The 15,615-nt window shown below is 50.7% G+C and overlaps 1 long non-coding RNA gene across 1 annotated transcript in view; it reads left to right on the top strand.

The window, feature by feature from the left end:
* LOC104696705 overlaps positions 1–9,260 on the top strand; it is a 34,700-nt gene extending 25,440 nt beyond the window's left edge. The window contains exons 3-4 of the long non-coding RNA XR_002048099.3: positions 887–5,079; positions 8,475–9,260. This is a non-coding gene — a long non-coding RNA (uncharacterized LOC104696705). The remainder of the gene's footprint in view (positions 1–886; positions 5,080–8,474) is intronic.
* Positions 9,261–15,615: the final 6,355 nt, after the last annotated feature.

Raw genomic sequence — 15,615 nt, 5'->3', positions numbered from 1 at the left:
GCCCTGGAAGCCAAAGCATCAGAAGGACCTGGAGCTGCTGGAGTGAGTCCTGAGAAGGTCACAGAGATGCTCCAGGGGCTGTAGCCCCTCTGCTCTGGAGCCAGGCTGGGAGAGCTGGGAGTGTTCACCAGGAGAAGAGAAGGCTCCAGGGAGACCTCAGAGCCCCTTCCAGTGCCTAAAGGGGCTCCAGGAGAGCTGGAGAGGGACTGGGGACAAGGGATGGAGGGACAGGACACAGGGAATGGCTTCAAACTGGAAGAGGGGAAATTTATCTTAGATATACAGAAGGAATCCTTCCCTGTGAGGGTGGGGAGGCCCTGGCACAGGGTGCCCAGAGAAGCTGTGGCTGCCCCTGGATCCCTGGCAGTGTCCAAGGCCACGTTAGACAGGGCTTGGAGCACCCTGGAAGCCAGTGGAAGGTGTCCCTGCCCATGGCAGGGGGTGGGACTGGATGAGCTTGAAGGTCCCTTCCCACACAAACCATTCCATGATTCTCTGATTCATTCTGTGATTCTCTGATTCATTCCATGAGCCCCACCTGAGCTCCTGCTTCCAGAGTGAGATTTCCTCTGCTTTGGAGGGGTCAAGATTTCAAGTCAAGGCCCCCATTTCTTATTCCTCTGTTTTGCCCACCCAGCAGAATTCCAGGCTGGGGAAATTGTTGGAGCTGTGGTTTTAGCGTGACAGCAGTGACGAGAGGTCGAATGATGTTTCTGTCAGTGCACTGAAAGCCATTGTGCACTATTGATTTTTGTATTTGTTTGGTTTTTGTTGGTGTTTTTTTTAGCAGAACACTCCATTCAAAGCCGTGTAAAACACTCCATTAAATATTAATGCTTTCCCCCATTTCTTTCCTCTGTGGACACCTCTCCTCCTGTTTTCCCAGGTCCCCGTCCTACTGGACAGCTGGAGGATGTTCCTACCAAATGATCAGCAGGTCGAGGATGCTGCATAAAACACTCAGCAGTGCCCCTTTAACGGGGAAGCAACTTGACTTTTATTGCCAGTGCTGAAAGCATCTACAAACGTAGATTTAGCATCAGCCTCCAGGCTTAAGATACAGCTGTTATATTTTCCTTTCTTCCTTTAATTTTTTCCCCCCTCTCCTTCACACTAATGTAATGCTTATTTAGGAACTGCAGCCATCTGTGGCTGCTAGGGATGGCACTGTTAAATTTTGCTGTTGCTTTCTTTCCCCTGGTTTGATGAGGCTCCCAGCGCACAGAGAATTCCCCGGGACAGCAGAGACTTGCTTTGATTGCTCTGTTTTGAAACCCCTCCCGGAGGGAGACGTTGTACACAGGGCTCTGTCTGTGCTGGGAAAAGATGGTCAGCTGGAGAGCTGAGATCCTGCCTCGTTGCAGGTTAATGAGGTGAGATGATGAAGAACCAGCCGGCAAAAGAAGCTGATGAGATTAGAGGGGATGGCAAATGAAAAGGGAGGGAAGGAGGAAGGGCTGGGACCAGAGCTCTTCCCGCTCCTCTCAGCAGCCTGAGATGATTCACGTGGGAATTGGGGCACTGGCAGTACTCAAGGGAATTTTTTAGTGTTTTCCCAGTGAGATGCTCTGCCTCAGCAGGTGGATGGGGATCTGCCCCGAGTGGGCAGTCGGGAGCTCGGTACAGCAGGAGGGGTGTGTGGTGCTGCCACTTGGCTCTTTGTGTCAGCAAAGTTGGCTTCTGCCTGTTTTGTCCCCAAGCTGCCTTTAAATGCCTCACGTTCACCCTTGTGAGGAAAGGTAAATCTTAAAAATTGCTATAAAGAGAAAGGAAAATATCTCTCCTTTGGGCAAAGCCCTGTAGAGTGAGCTGCTCTAGATGTCCTACAAGTGATTTACCTTTTAATCTCCCTCTCTTTGATTTTGTTTAGTGTTCTTTCTACAGTGTCACCTGCTCCTTTAAATTGTCCTCTGTGGGAACCACAGCTCCTCTTTGCACTCTGGAGCCTCTTCACTGTGGGAAGGTTAATAACGAGTTTATCTGAAAATACTCTCGCATCTTATGGAAAATCAGAGGACCCACAGAGGGGAGGTGCTGCTTTATGGTCTGTAGGAGCTGAGATGGGTTGTGTTGGACCAGAAATCCTTTGGCTGCATCTTTTTGGGTACCCAGGCCCGTTCCTTGCCCCTGTCCATACTTGTCCTGCAAGGCAGGCTGGCCCCAGGCTGTTTGAAATGGCTTTGCCACCTTCCAGGGTGGGATGAGCTGTTCAAAATGGTGATAGTTTGCCCAGTTCAAAGCCAGGGCAGGGTCTGCTGCAGCCATGAGGGGTGGAGGTCGAGTTCCAGGTGTCAGGAAAGTCAGTGTGTCTTCCCAGGCTGCCTGAAGGTCCCTGTGTGCCTGAGGCCCCAGATTCGCTGGAAGCTCCGTAGCTGTCACCAACACTGATGGTTCTCCACCCTTCAAATCCAGGCAGCCCAGAGCACAGGGTCACGCCTGGCACCTTCCAAGCCAGTCCCTGGCATGCCCCAGGGCACGTTGGACTCCCTGAGCTGGAGGTGAGGATTGGTACCTGCACTGCTGAAGCCACAGCCCCCATCTCCCGAGAGCCTGGCGCCGTGGTCCTGCAGCTGTCAGTATGATGAATGGATGTTATGTTTTATTTCCTGCTTTATCAAATACTAATTATGTAGATGATAATTCTCAGCATCACGGTTCCTTTTGGCTCATTTGTTTTTCACTCTCCAGAGCCAGAATAGGGGGTATTTCCATCCCCCCCACCAACTCCCATTCTTGAAATTCTGCTTTAATTGCTTCTCTTTGGCTTTTGCTTAAGGTTTCCTGCTCTGAACAGGTCAGCATATTGATCCTGCACTTTGATAAGGTCAGCAGAGATCAGCTGTGACATTTCCAGGAGATTTGCTCCTCCCCTAATGGGCTTAGTCATCAAAGAGTTTTCCAGGGGACAGGGCAGGGGAGAGATTGAATTTCAACTCTTACATATGTTTATTTGGGCAGGCCTGGAAGGTTCTGAGGAGTGGGATCACTTGGCAGACTAAAGGACATGCTGTGCAGGTTATGAACTCTGCATGTGGTACCCACCATGGTCACTAAATGCCACAGAAACTCTGTGACTGGCTGAGGTGGCACCAACTGATCCCAAAGGGCACAGAACCAGGTGACCCCCACTCCTGGCACGCCCACAAACCCTGGCTGTGCTGGCTCCAGCCAAGCCCATCTCTGACCATTCAGAGGAAGGTGAGGAGATAACATGAAGAACAAGCAAGCAACATCTGCCAGGCCAAATGAGCCTGGGGGAGGAAAATAAATCAACGAATTCCTTCCTGAGGTCTTGGGGAGTGAGATTGGACTGTAGCTTCATGAGGAGTGCAAGGCTGAGCAGCAGATTACTCAGAATTTCCTGTTCTTGTCATGGCTGAGGGGACAAGGAAGAGAGCAGGGGCACGGAGGGATGCCCTGAGCCATCCAGCCCTGCTCCCTCTGCCCCTCTCCCAGGAGCTGGATTAAAGCCTGGCTGTAAAGGAGTTATCTACTGCAGCAGTGTCTGAGGAGGAGGATCCACACCCTCGTGAGGTCCTCCAGTGTCCAGTGTCCCTCCCTGCTGGGGAATTGCACTATATTTTGGGATTTATCTGACCTGAGCTTCCAGGTATTGAATCTCATCATGTTGGTGTCAAAATCCTGGGAAGTCCCCTGCAAGCCAGGATATTTCCTTGTTGATGCCTCGACATCTTGGGATTTTTTAAGCAACTCTTTGGCAAACGGAGGAAGCTGAGCTGAGTTCAGAATTTTTCCAGCTCTCAGCTGTGTGTATGAAATCCTTTTAAATGCTCTACAAGGCCTCCCCTCCCTGTGTGGACACCCCACATCTCCTGGAAAAGCTCTAAAAACCCAGAACTGCCATGCTCTGCACGAGGGCCCTCACAGCCTCTAAAATGCTGGAGGGGGTTGGTTTTTTTCATATAAAGTCATGCAAATGTGGGTGAAACAGGGGAAAATGGAGGGTAAGAGAAGAAGAAAATGCAAATGTCCAGTGAAAGCCTGATTCCTGTCCCTGCTCAGATGAATGTTCACTTACTCCAGGGACAGCATCTTTAGTCCTGCTGCGATCGGTGCCTTCTGAGGTAATCTCTCACATTGGAAGTCGCTGTCATTTGCATTCCTGATTCCCAGAGGTGTTATCTTGCACTGCCTTGCATCAGACTACATTTTTCCACAGTGATGTACCTCAGCAGTGAAGAGGGGGTGAGCAGCTTGTGGTCAAGTGCCCGTGCCTGGCTGAGCAAACAGCCCGTGTGTTGTCACCCTGTCCAACCACGTGTGGATGTTTATCCTCCCGAATCCCTGCTCGGCCACATGGATCAAGGGGCCCTTGACTGGGGTAGATCTTGTTGACACTTGATAGGAAAAGGTGAGAAAAATGTATTTAGTGGCTCTATAAGGGGCCATGCATCCTGCCCCTTGTACATGGGCTCGTTTAACCCACACCGTGACCTGCCCTGTTCTCACTGTTGCTTACTCGTGACCTCCCTTTCTGCTGTCTATAAACATTCCCAGCAAAGGGAATCACTGCAGCAAATGGTGGATAAAACGCTCAATGATGTGGACAGAGAGCAGAGCACTGGAATTGATCTAAACTGCCGGGATGCCTCTGCAGATCCTGGAGCAAAAGCTTTTTAGTGGGTATTTTCAGGCTGTGAAGAGAGGCCATAAAGTTTTCAGAGTGTCCCAGGTAATGACAGAGTGATTCAATCAGCTCTCTTATCAGATTCTCTCTGTCCTGCTTGTCTTCCCCGTTCCCTTCTCCATCTCTTCTCTAGAGGGCTGGATTGGCATTGCTCAGGTGGGCAGCTCAGCTTTAGCAGAGCAAGCAGATTCCAGACCATGAGGTAACTTAAAAATTCAGCTGTTTAATGAAGCTCGTGGCCCCCAGATCCTCTCCCCTGTGCAGCCCTGCACAACCCAGGATGGTTACTGTGTGTTTCTTGCCTGTCCTGTGCACTCAGGATGCTTCTCTGTGGAGGATTTCCAAAGTGTCAGCCTCTGAAATGCTCCTGGCTCTGCTCTTGGAAGCACAAGGAAGAGATGGCCAAGCTGGGCCTGCTGAGGGAGGCTGAGGTAAGTCACTCATTACTGTCACTTTAACTGGCTTTTTCCCACCTGGGCCTGACTCAGCTCAAGGAACAGAAGAGCTTTTTGCTGCTCTGCCTGTGGTCCCATCCCTCTGCCTGTAAATCCTGAGTAACCCAGCAGGGGTGGAGCAGTGTGAGGGGGCAGAATGGAGCAGATCCCCTGCAATCAGAGCCTGCAGAAGGATTAGCTCCTGTGCCATACTCAGGTTAATCTTCTCAAACACTGCTTCCAGGAAAGAAGCCATAGCTCCAGTCACATTTAAGTAAATTCAAAGGCTGGGGATGAGTTCTCAGGCCTTGGAGTGGATGGAGCAGGACAGCAGGGCCCTCAGAAGTGGATTTGAGATGTGGGGTTGTTTCTGTTCTGGGGTACTGTGTGAGTTAGGGCAATCACAGGGCTCCCAGCACTCTGAGTTTCAGTCACTTTGGTGTCACCCACTGTGGGCTGTGAGGGCACCCAGTGAAGGTCCCTTGAGGACCTTCCCTGTGCTCCTGGATGCTGCGGCCTGGCATGAGCTGATTGGAGGTGGAGCTGCAGTGAGCAAAGTGCAGGATGGGGTTGGAAAGCTTTGGGATGCTATGCAGGATGGGGTTGGAAAGCTTTGGGAAGCAGTGCGGGATAGCGTTGGAAAGCTTTGGGATGCAGTGCAGGATGGGGTTGGAAAGCTTTGGGAAGCAGTGCGGGATGGGGTTGGAAAGCTTTGGGATGCAGTGCGGGATGGGGTTGGAAAGCTTTGGGAAGAAGTGCGGGATGGGGTTGGAAAGCTTTGGGAAGCAGTGCGGGATGGGGTTGGAAAGCTTTGGGATGCTGGTTTGCCATGTGTGTCTTGGGGCTGGGTGGCGGCAGGCTGCTCACATCCTCCTGCCAGAAAACATTTGCAGGCAGCTGGGATCTGCCTCTTTCCCCATCCTTTTCTCCCAACCTACTGCTCCTGTTCAGCTCCGTCCCTGCACAGGCCCTTTCTGGGTCCGTGTCCTTTAGACCCTTCCCGTTAAACACTTAGTCATCACTTAGCTAAACTACTACATACAAATATAGCTCTTTTGATCTTCCTGCGTAAATCAATACCTGCTGCCCTTTCATCTTCCATGGGGCTTTCTCTGAGCTCTCCCCAATTTACTGTCTTTAAAATGGAGTTGTCTTTCCAGCCTGATTCTCCTCAGTTTTCAAATTTCCTGAAGCCCCCACAACTGCAGGAAATCCTGGTGGCTCCCTGCCACCTCCACTGCCTTCAAGCGGTAAAGGTGCTTTGCAGAGAGCATCTCTTGTCCTCTTGGATTGCTGTGGATCTTCCTCAGCTTGTTCCAGAAGTGAAGAAGCCCAAGCTCGTGTTCCCAAGGAACTGGGAAAGGCACAAGCCAGTCTCAACTCTCTGTGCCGTTCAGGGCTGAAGGAAAGTTGTCCCACTTGGGTTATGGAAAGAATTCCTGCAGTCATTGGTGACTGCAGAGAGGAACCCAACCTTGTCTGCAACAGTACAGCAAATGCCCAGGGAAGCTGTGGCTGCCCCTGCAGCTCTGGAATTGTCCCAGGCCAGGTTGGACGGGGCTTGGAGCCCCCTGGGATAGTGGAAGGTGTCCCTACCTGTGGCAGGGGGTGGCACTGGGTGAGCTTTAAGGTCCCTCCCAGCCCAAACCGTTCTGGGATTCTGTGAAATATGGGACACAGGGACAAAGAAGCCCAGGATGAAGGAAGGGAAATGAGCTGCAAGTAGCAGCTATTTATCCCTTCAAAGGAGGGAACGTGGCCATCCCTTCCTGAGCTAACTCTGCCTGGCTGCCCCTGGGGCTCCGATGGAAGGCTTCAGCCAGGCTCCACGGGAAGCCAGAGCTGGGACACGGATCCAAAGCACATGTGGGGCAGCGGCATTGTCACTCCTGCTGTGGGGATGGATTGGCTCCCGTCAGCAGCCTGGCTGGAGCCGTGGGAGCAGCAGGAGTGTCCTGCTGAGGGACGGCGGGAGGCGATCCTGGGCCCTGATTTAGTGCAGGTGTCACAGCCCGAGCCCGGCTCACACTTCATCCCGAGTGTTTGGTCTGGTGGTTATGTTACAGTTGGTAAATAAAACTGTCAGGGGAATGGGCTGGAGCATGTGACCGTGGCTTTAGGGCAAGAATTAAGTCTCTCTGTAGGATTTGAAGAGGCCATTGTGCAATTCCTTCCCCTCTCCTTACCTCCAGTTACCCTGGGACCATTTCCACCTCTGGACTGGGAACGCTGGGAAAGTCATTAAAGCCATTACAGTAAAAAGCCTTTTCCCTTCCCCCTTCAAATGAAAGGTTTATAATAGCAATAAACCCTTGATTTTAGCATCTCGTTATGGGTCAAATAAAAGCTGGTCAGGAGCAGGAGACAGAATCTCATCCCTCTGCTCATCCCCTCTGGATAAACGCAGTAGTGCTGCCATGGGCCATATAGCTTAATTAGCCACTCTTCTCTGCTGTTCCTTAGGAAAAATACTTCGCAAAGCCTAGGCAGGCTGTCCGTGTCGTATTTCCCGTGTTCCTAGAGGTGTTAATGAATTCATTAATCACTTAATGGCAAGGAGAGTCTTTAGGGACCGGCATCACAATTTACTGCTCCCAGGAGGAAGAGGCTCTGTCACTGATCTAAAGTTTCAGCTCTGCTAATTTGTGCCAGCAGAGCCACCGAGCTCCTTCCTGCAGTCCTTGGAGTCCACATGGACCCCCCAGCGGGGCCATGGCAGCGGAGCAGGGAGCGACAGGGGTGGCAATTGGCTGGATGGGGTCTTGTGCAGAATGATGTCCTGGCTCTGGAGCATCCAGAGGCTGAAACCTCTCCCCGCCCTCATGCTTGTGTTCTGTGGGTTTTTTTCCCCTTTTCCACTGGGACAGGCTTCCTGAAAAACCACTGGAAAGGCTGCTCCATGCAATAGCCTTGGAAGCACATCCCGAGCCTCAGAGGCTTCTTGCTGACTTACAGGAAATCCAGACTCTGGCAGTGTGGCTGTGTAATGTGGCCTGGGACTGCAGGCTCTGCCGCGAAACGAGTCTGTGAATCTTTTCTAACTGAGGAGCGTCAGGGGGATGTATTTTGACTGAAACTGTCAGTTGAGATGTGAATTTGAGTGTTTGCATCTCCGTGCTGCAGAAAATGTTGATTATTTCAGTCTCTCGCCCTCGTTGCGGGAGAGCGGCGGATGCCAAAGTTCCCAACAAGACGGCTCTTTTGGCTTCTTTCTGATCACACAGCAGAGCAGGGAGGGGAGGAGGTGAACAGAGCCCTCCTCTCTGCTAATTCCCTTCCACCAGCCTGTCATCACTTTGCAATTGCACCTTTTGGAAGGATTTTTTTCTCCCTGCTTTTCTGTTCTCCCGCTTAACTTCTGCTCCGATTTCTCTTTCCATCTTTCCTCTCAGTCTGTTGCCTTCCCAGACTGAGGGCCAAGGGAAGCGGTGGAAGTGTGTAAGACAAGGGGTAGCAGGGCCATGCACGGGGCCGTCCATGTGCAGGCGTTTGCTCCCCATCCCTGGTTCCTCCTGGGATTCATTCCCTGCAGCGGGCTTCTTTGTTCAACAGCCATTGTGAGGATGTGTGAGATGAAAGGCGGGACGGAAGCTACGTGTTGGCCTGGGAGAGGAGAAAGGAGGGAGAGAAAGCAGGAATACAAACCCACTTCATCGGAGCAAACACAAAGGGAGGCAATTTCAATAAATGCCAGATGGTCCAAGTGAACCCGAGCCATGGAGAGCCCTCCATGTCCAACTGTTTGCTTTGGCAGGGAGCCTTCGCCTTTCAATTGAGAGTCTCCCAGGCACCCTCTTCTTTTCCTTGGCTTTCCTCTTCCCCTTTGCTCACCCTCTGGACCCCTCCTCCTACTCCCTTTGATGTCTTTCCTGGCCTCCCATGTGCTGCTGCTGCCCGTGCCTCACATTGCCCCTCGGATGCTGATGTGTGGAAGAGTGAAGGTGTTCCCTGTGTGCGTGGGGATCCAGCCTCATCCCAGCACCACAAGCTGTCCCTGTCCACTCGCAGGCCTGTGCAATGTGGGAGCTGCACACGTGGCCAGGCAGAGAACGTGCATCCTGCTGGGATAGTGGGATGGCACCTGCACAGGGTGGAGGGAAGAGCACTCCTGTCCTGGGTTGCAGTGTGTTCTATTACCATCCTCAGGAGCTGTTGAGATCAGGTGGGGCAGTGTTTCCTTGCCTCCTCCCCCCAGACTATTTTTCTGTTAATGGCCCATCATTGTCCTGCTGCCTGACTCAGAGATAACTCCCTCCGGACTATCTTCTGTTAATGAGCCTAATCAACACTTGGCCTCATGACTCATTACCCCACTGTGAGATGCTCCACCCAGAGGGAGGAACCAAGCATCCCATCCTGGATATAATCTGAGATTCCCAACACCACAAATCCCCTTTCCACTGGATTCCCAGAGCACAGGAGCTACATAGCCACCACTGGATCTTCTGAGGAAGAGCAGACCCTTTCTACAGGATCACTGCTTCAACAGAACCACATCCACCACTTCAGGAGGACTGCAGCCACCATCTTATTGGACTGCTACCACCACCCTGACTAACAGGGTGTCAGGTTGTATCCTGACTCTGTCACTTTGAACTGGTGTTTGTTTGCCTTGTTATACACATATAGATATATAATAGTAAAGAACTATTATTCCTGTTCCTCACACCTTTGCCTGAAAGCCCCTCAATTTTGAAATTATAATAATTCAGAGGGAAGGGGGTTGCATTTTCTTTTTCATTTCAAGGGAGACTCCTGCCTTCCTTGGCAGACACCTGCCTTTCAAACCAAGACAACTCCCAACACAACCCTTGGAGTGCCCGAGTTCTGGGGTTGTCCTTCCTGTGGAGGAACATTGGTGATCCTGGGGGTCTTTTCCAGCCTTAATGATTCCATGAGCATGAACTTCTTCCTTCCCTCCTCAGGAGCCTGGCTTGGCCTGTGTTGTTTTGTTTTGGCCAGAATTCCTGCAGGATCCTTGCAAGCAGAGGACCCAGGGTGGTTCAACTTGATCATCACCACCTGAGATGTTGCTCCAGGCACTCCAACATCCCAGGAGGGCCCTGCAACACCACAGGAGGAGAGATCCAGCTACCATGGGGCTCTTCTGTTCTCGCTCTGCATTCAAAACATTTGTTATTCCAAGTTGCCTTCTGCACACTCTACAATAACTGTGAGTGGTGTTTGTCATGTCACCTCCACAGTTCCCAACACGAATGCCATGGTTACTCCAGTCATGAGTGGAATGTCTGGAGCTGCTGGGGCTGCTTTCATGCTCTCCAACCTCCCACACTCCATCTTTCCTAAGGCAGATATTCTTGGGATGTTAGGGTTGAACCTGAGGGGCAGGAGGGGGAACGACGATAACAGGGAGAATTGATTGGAGGGATGCTGGTGAGTGTCAGGATCAGAGTGCTGTGCTCAGGGATGCTGCTCATAGAATATCAACAGAAATTAGAGGAAAAACGCCATTTCCCCACATGTTTGGGGTGTGTTAGCTCTGTTCCTGACAGCACAGTCTGAGACCTCTCCCTTCAACCCGTCTGGCTGGGACCTGAAGAGGTGCTTTTGCTCGGATGATGGGGATCTGTGGACAAAGAGGAAAGGCTGGAATTCAGCTGGCAGCCCTCAGCTGCTGGGAGTCCAGAGATGAGCAGCCCTGGTGGGAACCAGGTGACAGAAATTCTGGATCCACCGTGTCTCTCCCATTCCCTGCAGGTTGGTCCCACCTCAGCAGCAGCTGGAAGCCCCAGCAGAAATTGTGGATCCACCAGGTCTCCCTTAATAAACAAAAGACAGATGGGTAGGTGATGTTTTTCCATAAGAACATTTTTAATGTGGCTTCCCTTGCAACACTTGGCAGCCCTGAAACCTTTGGAAATTCATTCAGATTTCCCTCTTTTCAGGGATGGGATGTGGGAGGGAGATTGTACTCCCCCCCAAACCCTGCTTTACTTCAATGCCCTCTGTTCAGCTTTCCTAAGGAAAATGCTGAACTTCGTATTTCAAATCCCACATCCATTTTTCTGGAAATCTCACCAAACTCTTGATAGACTCGGAGACCAAATGAAGAATTTTATTTAAGCTGAGTAATAGGTTTCATTCAAACCCAAATGATTGTTTTTCTCTTTTTAGGAAAAGGGAAATAAGAGAAAAGTGTTTCTGTATTTTCCTTCTGCTTTTGGAAACCTTGGGGAAACAAGAACTCCAGGGGAAAGGACTTATTGGCTTGGAATATAAAAGGATATACACAAACCAGAAACAAGGTTTGTTTGGGCTTTTTTCCCCAAAATATTGGGGTTTTGCACCACAGTGCAAAAACTGTCCCATTTTCCCAAGGTCTGGCTTCTCAGTGTTTAAAACCAATTTACATCCTTGCAGGACAACCACGTTCTCAGTACTTTTTAACTACAGATTCACATTGGTTGTCCTTGTTTTTTATAGGAAGCTGGGGAAAAATTATTTATGGGCATATTTTCCTCCTTTCTAAATGCAAATTATTAATTCAAGTGAAGAAGTATAATTGTTTCCTGATATTAGGTATTTTTAGGTGTGCTCACATCTGAATGCTAGCGAGGAGGCCTTTTTCCATTACCCTTTGGAAAGAAAAACAAATTTCAATAGGATTGTATTTGTTGAATACTGATTAAAGGAACTGAACAGAATTTCAAGTTTCCATGGGAAATAAGGTATCAAATGTGGACTTGGTGAGTGAAACTATTTGCCTGAGTCTTAGAAGTTTATTATCAGATTGAATCATAGCTAGGATAAAAGACAAATTGTAATGCAGATGATGGAATAACGTTCTTTATCAGGAAAAAGGAATTTCTCATGTTCTCCCAAACTTGGAATACAGCAGGAGTAGTAATGGACACACAGAGTGAATGACCCAAATCAGCTACAAAAAAGTCATCTGTGTATATCCAATTGCCCCAAAACGTGAGATTTAAAATTATTAAGGGTTCTCTTTCAATTATGAGCAAAGTCAAAAGAAACGGTGATTTCAGTGGAAGTCACATTGTCCCTGGAGCTGATGCTACAGACGCGATTAGGTTGGTTTGGGTGATCCCACAGGCCAGATCCACAAATTCTTGCTCCAGCCCTTTGAGTGCTTCAGGTTTGTGATGTTGTTCTCGGGAGCCGTGGTTGGCATCCAGCAAACCTGTCCTGCCCTGTCCCGCCTTCCCTGGTGTGAGACCCAACGTGCATTCTGACACCTCCCAGCTGGATTTCGGCTCTCTGGGTGCCATTAACTGCCACAACCCAACGCCACAGACACCAGGGCCACAGGGCTGGGACAGCAGTGATCTCCTGGTGGCTGAAACTCTTGTTAGGGTGGTGACAATGATGGGAGGTGGGGAAAAGAGGGAAGCTGTGAGTAATATCTGCTGCGGATCCATAGGCAGGAGGATTGGCTGGAGTGAAGGCAGCGAACTGCAGTGCTGTTGGTGATGCATTTCAGCCTCCAGAAAGCTCAAATTGATCTTTGGTGCAAGGAGTCCGACTCCTGAATTCAATAAATCCTTCTATAGATTATCAGATTTATCTTGGACTGGGGTGGGGTGACCTTGGCTGGACAACAGGCAGCTCCCAAGCCACTCTATCACTGCCCTCCTTGACTGGGCATTGAGAGAAAATACAATGAAAGGCTTGTGGGTTGAGATAAGGACAGGGAGAGATCACTCACCAGTTGCCATCAAGGGCAAACCAGACTCAAGTTGAGGATATTAATTCAATTTATTTCCCTTCAAATCAACCCCAAGTGCTCAAAAGGAGACAAGACCACTGGGGATTTTTGTCTGGATTTGGAGACCCTGCACTGCTGTGCTGAATGTTCCCTGGTAGGCAAGACAGGGCCCATGGCCCAGGAAAACCTGAGCAGATCCTCTGAAAGAGGCTGGACTCGGTGACTTCAGCATCCCGTGTCCACCCAGGACAGAGACACTGTTAAGGAACGATGCTGAATTCAACAAGACAAAGATGGGACAAGGAGAGGGATTAAAACTGGGCCTGGGTAGCTGGGAGTTGCTGCAGCTCTTTTTTATGCTGGGTCTCTCCATGGGGGTTGTTCTCCAGTTTGTCTCAGCATGATGAGAAGCCTTTAAGTGAGAGGCTGTGGTTTACAGAGTCAACAGATTTAAGCAGGCTACGAATATTAATTATTAATTACTGTTGGAGAGTGCTATCCATTAGATTGGTGAAGTAGTTAACAGCTCTGCCTCGTCCTCCCTGCAGACACGCTCTCGCTGTCAGATTCCTCCCCCCGACCAAGACCCCAGTGCTAGAATTAGGCCAGAAACTATTTTCCAGCCGAGTGGCTTTTAATGGGCTCTCCAGACGTGTTCTTTGCATCCTGTGAGTGACTGGATCTGTGGAGAGCAGAGTCACCGGCATTGATTCATCCTTTAAGCAGTATTAGGGGTTTACCTAAGTGGGGCTTGGTGCTGCTGGAGGTTGGGTGTGTCCTCCAGGAGCACCCACTGATAACCCACAGCACGGGGCAAGGGGCTGCTCTGGAGAAGCCCATTTGCAGGACTCCTGAAGGGAGCTGTTTTCCTGATGAGAGGCACAGTGCTGGTCTTTTCTGGGTCACCTCTTGTAGAGAAAGTGTCTTCCCAGGGGCTCAGAACGTTCCTGGGATCCCTCAGCTATGGCTGAAAGAACAAAGTAGTGCTTGATGATGAACGTGAAGGTTTTGAGATGGGGCCACATCCCAGCTCTCTGCAGATGTTCAGGAGGTGTTTGACTGTCTCCTACAACTTTTAAAGTCGTTGAGGTACTGCTTTAATGCTTCCTTCCTGGGATGTGACACAGCAGCACATCCTCCCTCAGGGACACCTTCTTTCACGTGAAGGGACTTGCCGTGGGAGAGGAGTGCCATGAGGGAAGGACTTTGGGATGACATTGGGAAGTCTTCTGGTGGCTTTAAGTGTATGGGCTGAGGCCGGGCTGGTGCTGTCTTAGAGGAGGAGAGGGAAAAGACACTCCAAAATTCCAAACAAGCCCACAGAAAGCTTTGCATCTTTTCTGGTGGCCTCATCACATTCTACAGAGCTGTGTGAGGAGCTTGGACCTGCTTCCCAATCCATCCTTCCTGCCTTCCTTCCTCCCTCCCTCCCTTCCTCCCTTCCTTTCCCCCATGGAGCTGGGGACTGAGCAAAGCTCTGCATGTGGGAGCCAACCAAAGGATGAGCCACAAGCCTCCAACTCTTGAACCGCCTGGCTTCCTCCACCCCCTGGGACAGAAATTTGGGATAAAGCACAGTCCTCGTTACGGGAACCACTCAGGCAGCAACAAAAAGGGCAGGGCAGAGGAGGCTCACTCTGCTAGAGGCAGGAATATTGTGATCCTGTAGGAGCTGACTTGTTTCCAAACACCTCACACGCTTTGTTCGTGCGCTCTATTAAATAGCCGGCAGAATTTAATTCCTCTGGGAAAAAACCCCAAACAAAACAGCCTCCCCTCCCCCGAAGTGCAGCCATGCTGTAATTGGGCTGTGACAAACGTCTCCCAAGCTGGCAAGGGGGGATGTTTGGAATTCTGACGTGTCCTCTGTCTCGGCAGACAGTTTGGCAGCGAGAGTCACAGCTGGGTGATTCCAGCTCCCCCAAGCCGGGCCTTTTTGAGGGAAAACGCTGACAGATCCACAGGAATATCGAGCAGGACTCTCATAATTTATTTTTAATGCCGTGCTGTCTTTAACTGTGCAATTTCCTCCAGGGTGTTTGCTTTGAGATTGCGGGATAATTACATCGCAGAAACCAGGCTAATTACAGTTAACAGCCTGAAAAAGTGACGGCCCCCGTTTCCCAACCCCTCCCAGCTCTTTCCACCATCGCTTCTCACCACTGCCGGTGAGGAAGTGGCTTTGCACAGCCCTGGGATGTTCTCTTTCCGTCCTGGCCCCACAGAGGTGCCGCCCCATTGATTTGGGGTGGGTGGGGCTGTGGCAGCCCCTGCCAGGACTTCGATGGAGAACTCGATGGCGAGGAGGTCACCGGTGCTGCAGGACGCGCGAGGAAGGTCGGGCTGTGGTCAGTGTGTCAGTGCCCTCTGTTGGGACCAGCCCGCTCAGCCACGAGCACGATGCTCAGTTGAGAAGGATGGAAGTGGAGAAAAATTCCTGAATTTTCCAAGCCTCACCAAAGTGGACCTAAATCGAGCAGTGTGCAATGGATGCAGCTATCACATGGGTGTTTTCTGCCTCCATTCACCCACTCCCTAAATCCAGCAGTGTGCAATGGATGCAGCTATCACACGGGTGTTTTCTGCCTCCATTCATCCCTTCCCCAAATCCAGCAGTGTGCAATGGATGCACATATCACACGGGTGTTTTCTGCCTCCCTTCCCATTATCACCTCCAATCACTCAACAACAGGCTGGGCATGAAGGGAGTGTTGGCATTCCCTTGGGCTGGGATTGAGGTCGGGATCTTCTGGCCAGGCCTTCCACTGCCTTCCCCTTGAAAGATCCTTCCCCCTGCTGCCCCCACGCTTTTTATTCTGCATTTAACACGGGCATTTGGGGGGGGT

This window comes from Corvus cornix, chromosome 9 (genome assembly GCF_000738735.6).
Source record: "Corvus cornix cornix isolate S_Up_H32 chromosome 9, ASM73873v5, whole genome shotgun sequence".
NCBI classification, from domain to species: domain Eukaryota; kingdom Metazoa; phylum Chordata; class Aves; order Passeriformes; family Corvidae; genus Corvus; species Corvus cornix.
Note: the sequence above shows the minus strand (reverse complement) of the source record. Positions and strands in the feature narration are given on the sequence as shown.